General features: G+C 40.8%; 1 long non-coding RNA gene across 1 annotated transcript; it reads right to left on the bottom strand.

Moving 5' to 3' along the window:
- Positions 1 to 1,503: 1,503 nt before the first annotated feature.
- Positions 1,504 to 9,765, bottom strand: LOC138413682 (uncharacterized). The gene is made up of 7 exons (XR_011246108.1): positions 9,614 to 9,765; positions 9,099 to 9,252; positions 5,708 to 5,820; positions 3,893 to 3,950; positions 3,561 to 3,619; positions 3,228 to 3,316; positions 1,504 to 1,643 (listed from the first exon to the last, which is right to left on the bottom strand). It is a non-coding gene; the product is annotated as an uncharacterized lncRNA (long non-coding RNA).
- Between the last annotated feature and the right edge of the window lie 705 nt (positions 9,766 to 10,470).

Genomic DNA, 10,470 nt, shown 5'->3' on the forward strand with positions numbered 1-10,470 from the left:
ACAAATAACCTGAAACGTGCTCCTAACACTATTCTGGAGGAACGATTTGGGCCTCCACACTTGGTGAAACTTTCACTACTGACCATCCCATTCGCTTTTAATGGGGAGTGTTTTTCCCTGAATATCTCAGGGACCGAAGGTCATAGCTGCCGGGCACTGCCACCGACAGAAAGAGCACCCCTGAAAATGGGGGGGGTTTGCCAAACTAATAATAATATAGTAGTAATATGTGTCAGTTGTGCTGCTGCTGCTGCTTCAATCATTTCAGCTTTAAATACCTCGGGGTCCACTTCAGTGACAACCTCACCTGGACATTAAACGCCACACAGCTAGTCATGAAGGCTCAACAGCGGCTGTACTTCCTGAGGAGGCTGAGGAAGTTTGGGATGACTCCTAAGATCCTCAGCAACTTCTACAGCTGCATCATTGAGAGCATATTGACCAGCTGCATCACCGTGTGGTACGACAGCACATTTACTATGGACCGCAAACGCCTGCAGAGAGTGGTGAAGACAGCAGAAAAAATCATCAAGAACTCACTGCCCTCTCTGCAGAGCATTTACCACCGCAGGCAGGGTTCACAGGAGAGCTGCCTCCATTATTAAACTATGTCCATTTGTACTGTTTACATTTACATTGCATACATTTGCACTGCTCAGTTTTGCAAAATCCTCACCCTATTCACCTCATTACCCTTGTTTTCACCTTACTCTTAAACATGTTTCATATTCTTATTGTATTTGATGTCAATATTGTATTTGAATGTCAATTTTGGTCAGCTGGTTTTCCAGAAAGGACAGCACAAGAATTTCAATTCACAGGGGAACGTGTGTTCTGCTGTGTATTTGACAGTAAAAATTGTTGCATCTTGAATTGGCAAGAAAACATTCAGCCACTCGGCCCTTTATGGAATAGTTTGGACATGGCTACAGACAAATAACAAAGGCAGTGTCCAAGATGAAACACTAAAACACTTGACTTCTGCTAACAATAGTCTTTGGTTTTCACTGACTGCATTTCCATTGGATTTGCACTCAAAATCATTGATTTTTAATGGTTTGTGAGTGTAGGAATAATGGGGATTGTGACTTGATTAGGTGGGTGCAATGGTTTTTTCCGTCCACTAGATGGAGGTCATTGAACACGGATCACAACAGTTCTTCCAAGATTCAACATCTTGAATCAACTTTATCAGTGTTCAAGTCAAGTCAACTTTATGATCAATAATTACATATGTGCAGGACATATAGAGAATTGAAATAGTGTTTCCCTCTTATCCCCGGTGCAAACAGCATTCAACTTGAAATATAAAATATCAAAAATAGAAGTCATTCAAAGATATAAACAGGCAGTGGCAAATCTAGATGATATCAAAGATTCGCAGTTTGGACCCCTGACCAGCTAGAGCTCTGACATTTTGCACACTGGATCTCCTCTCACCCCAGAAGGCTCCATATGTGTTATTAAAGCTCTGGGTGTTGCAGGTCAAGAGATCTAATTTTTTCCACCTACCTCCTACCTCAGTTCGAGCCCAAAACCACCCAGGGGCCCCAAGTTTTCAGTAGAGGTTCCCCCAGGGACCCAGGAAGCACAACTACATTCGGGTCGCCGTAGCCGGAAGTTGTTTTTATAGTGTAAAATACCTGAAAAAGGGAGTATTTGAGTGAACGATAAATGGACACATACCTTTCTCAGATCATGTGTATTATGACTCATTATCAGGGTAACCACCTACCGTAAATACAAATGCCACAATGTGTACAATTACTGCTGAATATCTACCGAACTGAAATATTACATACGTCAATAGACTATACTGAAATATTACTATAGACAATGTACATCCAGACAGACATTTAACATGTCTTATCTGTCACCTAGCACTTGCATTCATCAAACAACTTTGGATACCAGTAATAACGTAAACATAAGCATGTAAGATAAACAAATACAGCATTTCACAAAATATTCTTTAACTCGGCTTACTTCTAATATACTGATAATATATTGCAACTCACAATTTAGAACAGTACACTCACTCAGTAACGCAAATATTTCTGAAAAAATAAATTTAAAATACCCTGCTTGCAACAACACTAGTCATATAGTTTTTCCACAGCCACGGTGTACTACTATTCCACAGACGGCGCACAGTTAGCATTGCAGGAGATTAATGTGCCTTATGTTGACTTAATCGTCGTCATGTAATTATCAATATTACTTCACGCTACACGAACAGACCGTATTACAAATAGTTTCCTGAGCACATATACACATTCACCTAACACACTGGTAAATATTAACCATTACTTTGAGGTACTGCTGTCAAAATGGAACTTCAAAAATTGGCTTAATTGATACCAAAGGTCACAAAGGTCACCTGGGCCCCTCTGCGGTTTTGGTGAAAATGGGTAATGCAGGCTCAAAGAGCCTCTCGTGACCAGTGGGTCAAATATGGGGCTCCTAGGCCCTTGGGAAGGCCCCGAAAGGGATCCTAATTTTCCCAAAAGCTCCAGAACCAAGAGGCTGCCAACCCAGTCACACTACCCAAGTTGGAAGCACCTTGTGAGGCATGCCTGCTGGACAATTGGTGGCACTTTTCCTAGATGTAAAATGCCTACAAGTTTCTGAGTCGTGTCTTTTTGGCCCCTGTTTAGGCCCCTGACCAGGTAGAGGGCTAAAATCCAAGAGACAACTCATGTAACATTGATAAGAAATTCACTCAAGCAGTGACTCCAAGTTACCAGATATAATGAAATTCCCTACTGACAGTCCTAACATATCACATTCACAGTGACATGAGGTAACTCTGACCTTTAACTTCGAAGGGAATAAAATCGTTCATCTTTGAGTTGAAGTTACTGTTTTTACCAAGTTTGACGAGATTCCCATGAGCTGATCTTTAGATGTCATTTTCAGGAAAAATATTAACATACTTTGTGAGAACACTGTGACATTTGGCCACCAAAATTGAATCCAATGTCATGCGAATGTTGGTGCCAAATGTGAAAGAATTCCCTCAAGGCATTTCGGATATATCGCATTTACAAGGCAAGAAGTGTGTTTTGTGAGGTCCTAGTGACCTTGCCATTTGATCTTTGACAACTGAATTCTATTCAAGTTATCATTGAGTCCAAGTGAATGTTTGTGCCACATGTAATGATATTTCCTTTGTATTCAAAACAATGCAAAGTCAAGTGAGCTTGACCTTTCGACCTTTGACTTACATAATGTAGTTGTTCATGAGATATCGCTTTCACATGAATGGGACAGACAGATGGATGGACAAGCTGAAAACATAATGCCTCTGGCCACACTGAAAGTGAAAATGGTAAAGAAATAAATATAGCAATACATGATGAATAATTTGTTCCCTGTTCTTTTAATTTACATGGATGATTTCTTGACAAAACAAGCCAACTCTATAAATGTGAACTGAGTGTCAGAAATTAACACGACATTCATAGCATCTGCAAACAATTTTCCCCCACAAATTTCTGTAACTTTCTGAGAATCTACTTCACAGTATATTGTAAAATATCATGCGTTTCAATACTCACATTATTGATGGAACCTCAGTGATGTCTACTGTCCCTGGCTCAGACACTCTCTCAAGCATCTACAGTACATGTCAAGACAGGTAATGGTAGAATTAAAATAACATTAGATATCTACAATTCATTTGAACTATTATAGTTTCAGAAATTCATTTTATTCCGAGTTCAGTCAGGAACTCTTTGTCATGATTTACCCATTTGTTGCAAATGGGGACACAGTTATGATTGGCGCTGAAGGCTCCATTCTATGGATGTTCCCTGGTTAGCCGAGCAGCGTGCTGAGATAAAACAGGGAACATATGCAGAGCCCCCAGTGGGCGTAGCAGGCAAGGTACCTTTGTTTAAGATGATTTACCACAACCGTGTTTGGACTCGGTGCTGTGGTGGCAGTTTCTGTGAAACAAGCACAAAGTCAAACACTTCTTTCTTTAAGTTTAATTCAGCATCTGCAGATGGACTCATTGGTACACATCACCTTAATGACATGCACAAATAAGCAAAGAACATAGGAGAATCTGTGTTCTTATAAATCACCGCCCCCTCCCACTAAGCATGCAAAGGTATATATTACCCTTCTGTATTTTCACTCAGTGGAGGAGACATCCTGTCCTTTTGTTTACATGTTCTGTGGATGACTCCCCCCCCCCTGTGAGATCCCAGTTGTTTGATCCCAATCAGAGATACGAGATACCATAAAGTTGTGGTTTCTCAAGGCCATAAAACTCAAGTTTCTTAAGCCATCACCGTAAACCTTAAAGTTGCCCTTTTAGATGAACAATTTGGTCAACCATTTGGTCAGTCCTCCACATACATGTCTGTTTATGCATTTATACACACACAAATGTAAAATTTCCATTACAGTGCTAAAAGTGTTATAGCTTAGCAGGGATCAGTGAGGATGAGGTTGTATTTAAAGGGACCGCTTTGGTGAGAGAATGGGCTGTGATTGGTGGGTGACTGACGAGCACCCATAAACCTATCGGTATAGCTGAGCACATGACTCCGTGTCCTGCATGAACTAACACAATGCTTCATTAATCACAATTCTAGTTTAGGATTTCCACAATGACATTCTAACTTTAAACTTCATTTAAGGTATCTTGAATTGAGGCAAATTAAAGCTGACCTTGAATTATGATCAGTCAGAATCAAATTGTCATATATCACAAATCATAAACTGGATTTATTTTCATAATTAATTATGGATACAATTCCAAGGTATGTTGCAGAAATCTGGAATGGATATCTATATCATTGAGCATTGTACAAGAAGACAAGTAAATTATTTTTAAATAAACAGCATGGAACATGGACATGTTACTACATGTTCTACTGAATAAGGGATCAGCCACATGCTATCCGTAATACAAACAGCCATCATCAGGGACATAGTCATCAGAGAGATCATAGTTAATGTTCATCCCAAGGTACTTGTAGTTCTTTACAAAGTCTATCACCTGCCCCTTGATGATAGTACTCAGAGTTTGAGGGCTGATGCCTAAAACTCATGTCCTTGGTTTTTGTCACATTTAGTAGTAAAAATGCAGTCACAGCAATACAGATTCACAATCCACAATGGGACCATGGCTGTTCTCATCCGCATGGAGGAGACTGACTGTCACAGAGTCATCAGCAAGTTTGAAAAGTAATCTGTTGTCATGCCAGCTGCGGCAGTCATCAGTATACACATTACAGAGTGAAAAGACACAGGAGAAGACCCTGTGGATGATGACAATGCCTCTTACGTGCATTTGTTTACCCTCACTTTCTGTGTTACTTGTCAGTTGCAGCTCGAGGCATCATGCATGTATCCAATATTATCTTTTCCAGGCACTATACTGGTACTGTAGTACCTACAAGTTATGCACGTTCCATTTTGCATGGGGACATTTAAAACAAACCAGTCTACAACATAGTAAAAAATCACATGAAAATCAACTGCCCTCCTCATCTTTTCATATGTTTTTACTCCCCAATTTTTTAATGTGGATTTAGAATTTGATACTGAGCATAGCCGTGAAATTGGCTCCCCAATAGAAATGGTACAAGTTGTCAAATTAATGTTACCTACATAAATCCCCACAGATTTACAAAACATTCTCAGAACACAGTTTACATCAGAGTAAGGTATCACATTTTTTATTACTCACCTTATTGATGGAACCTCAACCATATTTACTGTCCCTGGCTCAGACTCTCTCTCAAGCATCTACAGTAGGTGTTTTCGTTCCCAAAACACAGTCTCTCTTGTGGTTTCAAGAGTCTGTAAGAGTAGAACATGAGGTAGAGCATTCAGCTACCAGGCAGACACCTTCTGTGCATTTAAGGTTAAACTTAAAACATTCCTTTTTGATAAAGCCTGGCTGGATCAGGTGAGTCCTGAACCCCCACACACACTCATTTATTTATTTTAATAAATGTCAATAACTATGTTATTGACGTGTCTTTTTTCTCCCATGTCCCTCTCTCTGTTTCTCTCTCATTGCAGGTATCTCTGACTCCAGAACTGAAGGAGAACAACTATTATTATTATTATTATCATTATTATTATTAACAACAATACTTAATTAATTATTATATTAATTGTTGCTGCTATCATTAATAATCAATAACTTCTTTACACTGTTATCGTTTACATTTTAACTAGTCAGAGCTGCTACCTGATGTTGCTCAAGTGTTCTGGTCTTTCGCCTCCCCCTCCCCACTGTTTCTCTTCTCTCCCCATTTTTCTCTGCTCACCCCAACCAGTAGAGGCAGATGACCGTCCACATTGAACCTGGTTCTGCTAGAGGTTTCTCCCTGTATATGAGGGAGTTTTTACTCTTCACAGTCACCAAAGTGCTTGCTCATTGTGGGAACTGTTAGGTTTCTCTATATTAAACAATATTTTAATGTCTTGACCTTCTATGTAAAGCTCCTTGAGATAATGTATATTATCATTTGGTGCTATACAAATAAAATTTAATTGAATTTGTAGCACCGGTATCACACCACTTACTGCGCCACTGGACCAGTTCTAGGTTCTAAGGCAGGGGTGGGGAACGTCCAATTTCAACTGGCCCGCAATGCAATACAATTTTTATATTTTATATCTTCATATATGCATACATGAATAAAAAAAAAAATCAGGAAAAAAAATATATCGCCCGTCATTAGTTTTCCGAGAGAGAGTCCTATGTCCGAGTCAACGTCAGGGTCAGTGAACACAGCATGTGATGTACGTACCACTGCATTGGGTCGGAGTGACTGACACATGACAAGTACCGACACAAACAAGTGATGCATCATGGCGACTGTCAAGAAAAGGAAGGTGGACGGAGAATGCCGCGTATTTCAGGAAAAATGGACAAATGACTTTTTCTTTGTTGAAGTGAAAGGCAAGCCAGTGTGCCTAGTTTGTGGCGAGGCGCTTGCGGTGATGAAAAAGGCCAATGTCGAGCGCCATTACAGCTCGAAACATGCTAAACTCGACGAGTTGAAAGGACAAATGCGTTTGGATAAAATTAACGCTCTTCGTCGGAGTTTGGGTGCTCAACAGGCAGCTATCACACGGCCACAGACTGACAGAGAGAATATTACGCGTGCAAGTTTTGTGGTGAGTGAACTGATAGCCACGAAGCTGAAACCTCACGCTGAAGGAGAGTTCGTGAAGGAGTGCCTCGTAGCCGCCGCGGAGCTGCTAGCCCCCGACAAAGTGAAATCATTTCAAAGCGTCAGTTTGTCCCGGAGAACCGTTTCAGAAAGGATTACTGATATGGCGCAAGATATTGAAAAAACACTCAAGAACACTGCAAGAGACTTCGAGTATTTTTCTCTGGCCTGTGACGAGACAACAGACATCACACACACAGCGCAGCTTGCAATTTTTCTGCGTGGGATTACGTCTGAGTTTGAAACAAAGGAGGAGTTGCTGTCTTTGCAAGCCATGCATGGCACTACTAAAGGTGAGGATTTGTTCAATCAAGTTATTGTGGCCATGAACAATTTTGAACTGCCATTTGAGAAGTTGAGCGGCATCGCCACTGACGGAGCTCCCGCAATGGTTGGCGCGCAAAAAGGATTGACTGCTTTAGTCAAAAAAGAAATGAGCCGACTGAGTCTGGATCCAAGTGATTTAGTTGTATGCCACTGTATCATACATCAAGAGAGTTTGTGTGCACATTCCCTGAAGCTTAACAATGTGATGACAACAGTTGTGTCCACCATAAACTTCATTAAAAGCAGAGGGCTGAACAACCGCCAGTTCAAGGAGTTACTCAGCGAGCTTGAGTCAGAGTATGGTGATCTGGTTTATCATTGTGAAGTGTGATGGCTGAGTCGTGCAAATATGCTCGCACGGTTTTATACACTGCGGGAAGAAGTCAGACGCTTCATGGAGATGAAGGGTGGACCTGTCATGGAGCTCAGTGATGGCAAGTTCCTCCGTGATCTGGCCTTCATGGTGGACATCAGCAAGCACCTGTCAGAGCTAAAAATCAAGCTGCAAGGTCCCAACCAGCTCATCAGCTCTCTGCTTTCAAATGTGAAATCATTTGAAGTGAAGTTAAGGCTGTGGCAAGGACAGCTGGAAAGGGGAAACACTGTGAACTTTCCCACCCTACAAGAACAAAAGCCTGATGTTACGACTGAATATGCTGGTGAGTGTGCAAAACTCATCCAGGCACTTGATGAGAGGTTTCATGATGTGAAAAATATACAAAAGGAACTCGACGTGTTTGCGACACCATTTAATGTGCAACCGTCTGATGTGCCAGACAACCTCCAAATGGAAATAATTGATCTGCAAAACAACAACGAGCTCAAAGCCAAGTACCACAACCTTTCTCTGCTGGACTTTTACAAACTGTATGTTCGTGCTGAGGATTTTCCCATCCTGAGGAGACATGCCCTGAAGTTTGCATCTCTGTTTGGGACAACGTATCGCTGTGAACAGTTCTTTTCAAAACTGACTCTTGCAAAGACTCGCTTCCGCTCAAGACTGACTGACTCAAACTTGGAAAACCAGCTTCGAGTAGCATCATCATCACTGCCAGCTAATATCAGACGCCTTGCTAGAGAAAAACAGTTCCAGCCATCACATTAGGTGAGTCTAGACATGCAGCAAACATGAGGCTTAGTAACGCAGCAGTTATAGACTTTTTTTGTCTTTTTTTTCATCTTTAGTTATGTGTTCATAATGGTATGGCCCTCTGAGGACTTTGGAAAAATTGAAATGGCCCTTGATGTGAAAAAGATTCCCCACCCCTGTTCTAAGGAGTGGGAAGCAAGACTAATCACACCAGAGACCGTTGCTCTAAGTACAAAAGGCCGGCAATTTACTGAATGCAAAACACACATATAAAATACAGTACACAAAACAAAACAAATACCCTGCAGGTTCCTAATACTAAGGCAAGTATAATTGAAAAGAGTATTTCACTTTTTCCTTTCGTAGCTAATCTAAGTTAAGTTAGACCAGTCTTTTTTCTCCTCAGTTCAATTTAGTCCGAAAAAAATAACAAATCAATCAGTTCAGTTCAAACTAGTTCCTGATACTCCTACCACTGAGTCACCATACGCCGAAGATTTCCTCACTGGCGCGAAGGAGTAGATGAGTTGAAGGTGAAGGTCTGGGTCTGGCTCGCCATCTTGAATCCCGTCTGTGTGTGCACAGTCCTTGCTCCGACCCAGCTTCAAACCGAGCAAAAACCCTGACCTGTGTAACATGTCATAAACACAAATAATCTCTTTTTAAATCCTCAAATCACACAATTAAATGTTTCACAGTTTCTGAGTTGTAACGTTACTGCTGCGGTGTTTTTTCGTCTCAAAATGGCAGCGGAGCGGTCTCTTTCAACTCACGGCTCCGTCTCCCACACAAACTACAGCGCATACCTTTCATTTATACAGCTTACACACACTTTTGTAACATTTACAGTCTTCATAAACCCAAAAAAATAACTGATAAACAGGTTATGACGGAGCATTTCCTTGTGAATAGCTACGTTTTTAGCATTAGCTTTCCGCTAAAAAGGTACAACGCAGCAAAATTGCAAGAAAATAAACACAAAACTCACCAAAACCGGTGTGACTTAGTTCTCATAAAATCCCCGTCAGTTCCCGACCAGGTAAGTTATATTTTTCAACTGCTAAATCAACTTTTTTCACTCTTTTTCTGCTTATTAATCGCAGCTCGTTTTTCTCCGTTTTCTCCTCTGCTCTCTCCCTATGGTCTCTGCTGCAGCATCACGCAGGCGCTGCGTTGAGTGTCACTAGTCCCTTAAAGGGGCAGGCATGAAATTTCTGTCAGCATACTTTTAATCTTAAATAGACATTAAATTATTGTTGTATGAACATTTCTAATTAACTTTGATGAATTGACTTACATAAAATGGATCACTAATTTTAAACTTATTTATGCAGCCTTTAAACTATTTATTCTTATTTATATCATATCTTGACATGGGTTACAAATTGAATAGGTGATGGGATAATAATAGTAATTAATTGAGCAGTAGTCAAAGTCAAAGTCAAAGTCAAAGTAGCTTTATTGTCAACTATTTCACATGTAAACATACAAAGCAGTCGAAAGAACGTTTCCCACTCTCCCCACAGTGAAACATATAAAGTGCACAGGCACAACAGATAAACAACAGATAAACATTACATTACAGCAGTGCAAGTTAAAAGAGGTAAAAGTGATAAGTGATAAAAAAAGTGATAAAGTGATAAAGTGCAGAGACAGTTTGTTTCAGAGTCCTGAGTGATTTTTGGAGGGGGGGGGGATTTCAGCCTGTTGTCAGATGGTCGGATATGGCTGGGGGGAGTGAGTGGAGAGAATTTAGCTTCCTGACAGCTTGGTGGATGAAGCTATTGCTGAGTCTGGTGGTGCGGGAACGGAGGGTCCTATACCTTCTTCCAGAGGGTAGGAGGC

The sequence above is a fragment of the Paralichthys olivaceus genome, chromosome 14 (assembly GCF_024713975.1).
Source record: "Paralichthys olivaceus isolate ysfri-2021 chromosome 14, ASM2471397v2, whole genome shotgun sequence".
NCBI classification, from domain to species: Eukaryota; Metazoa; Chordata; class Actinopteri; order Pleuronectiformes; family Paralichthyidae; genus Paralichthys; species Paralichthys olivaceus.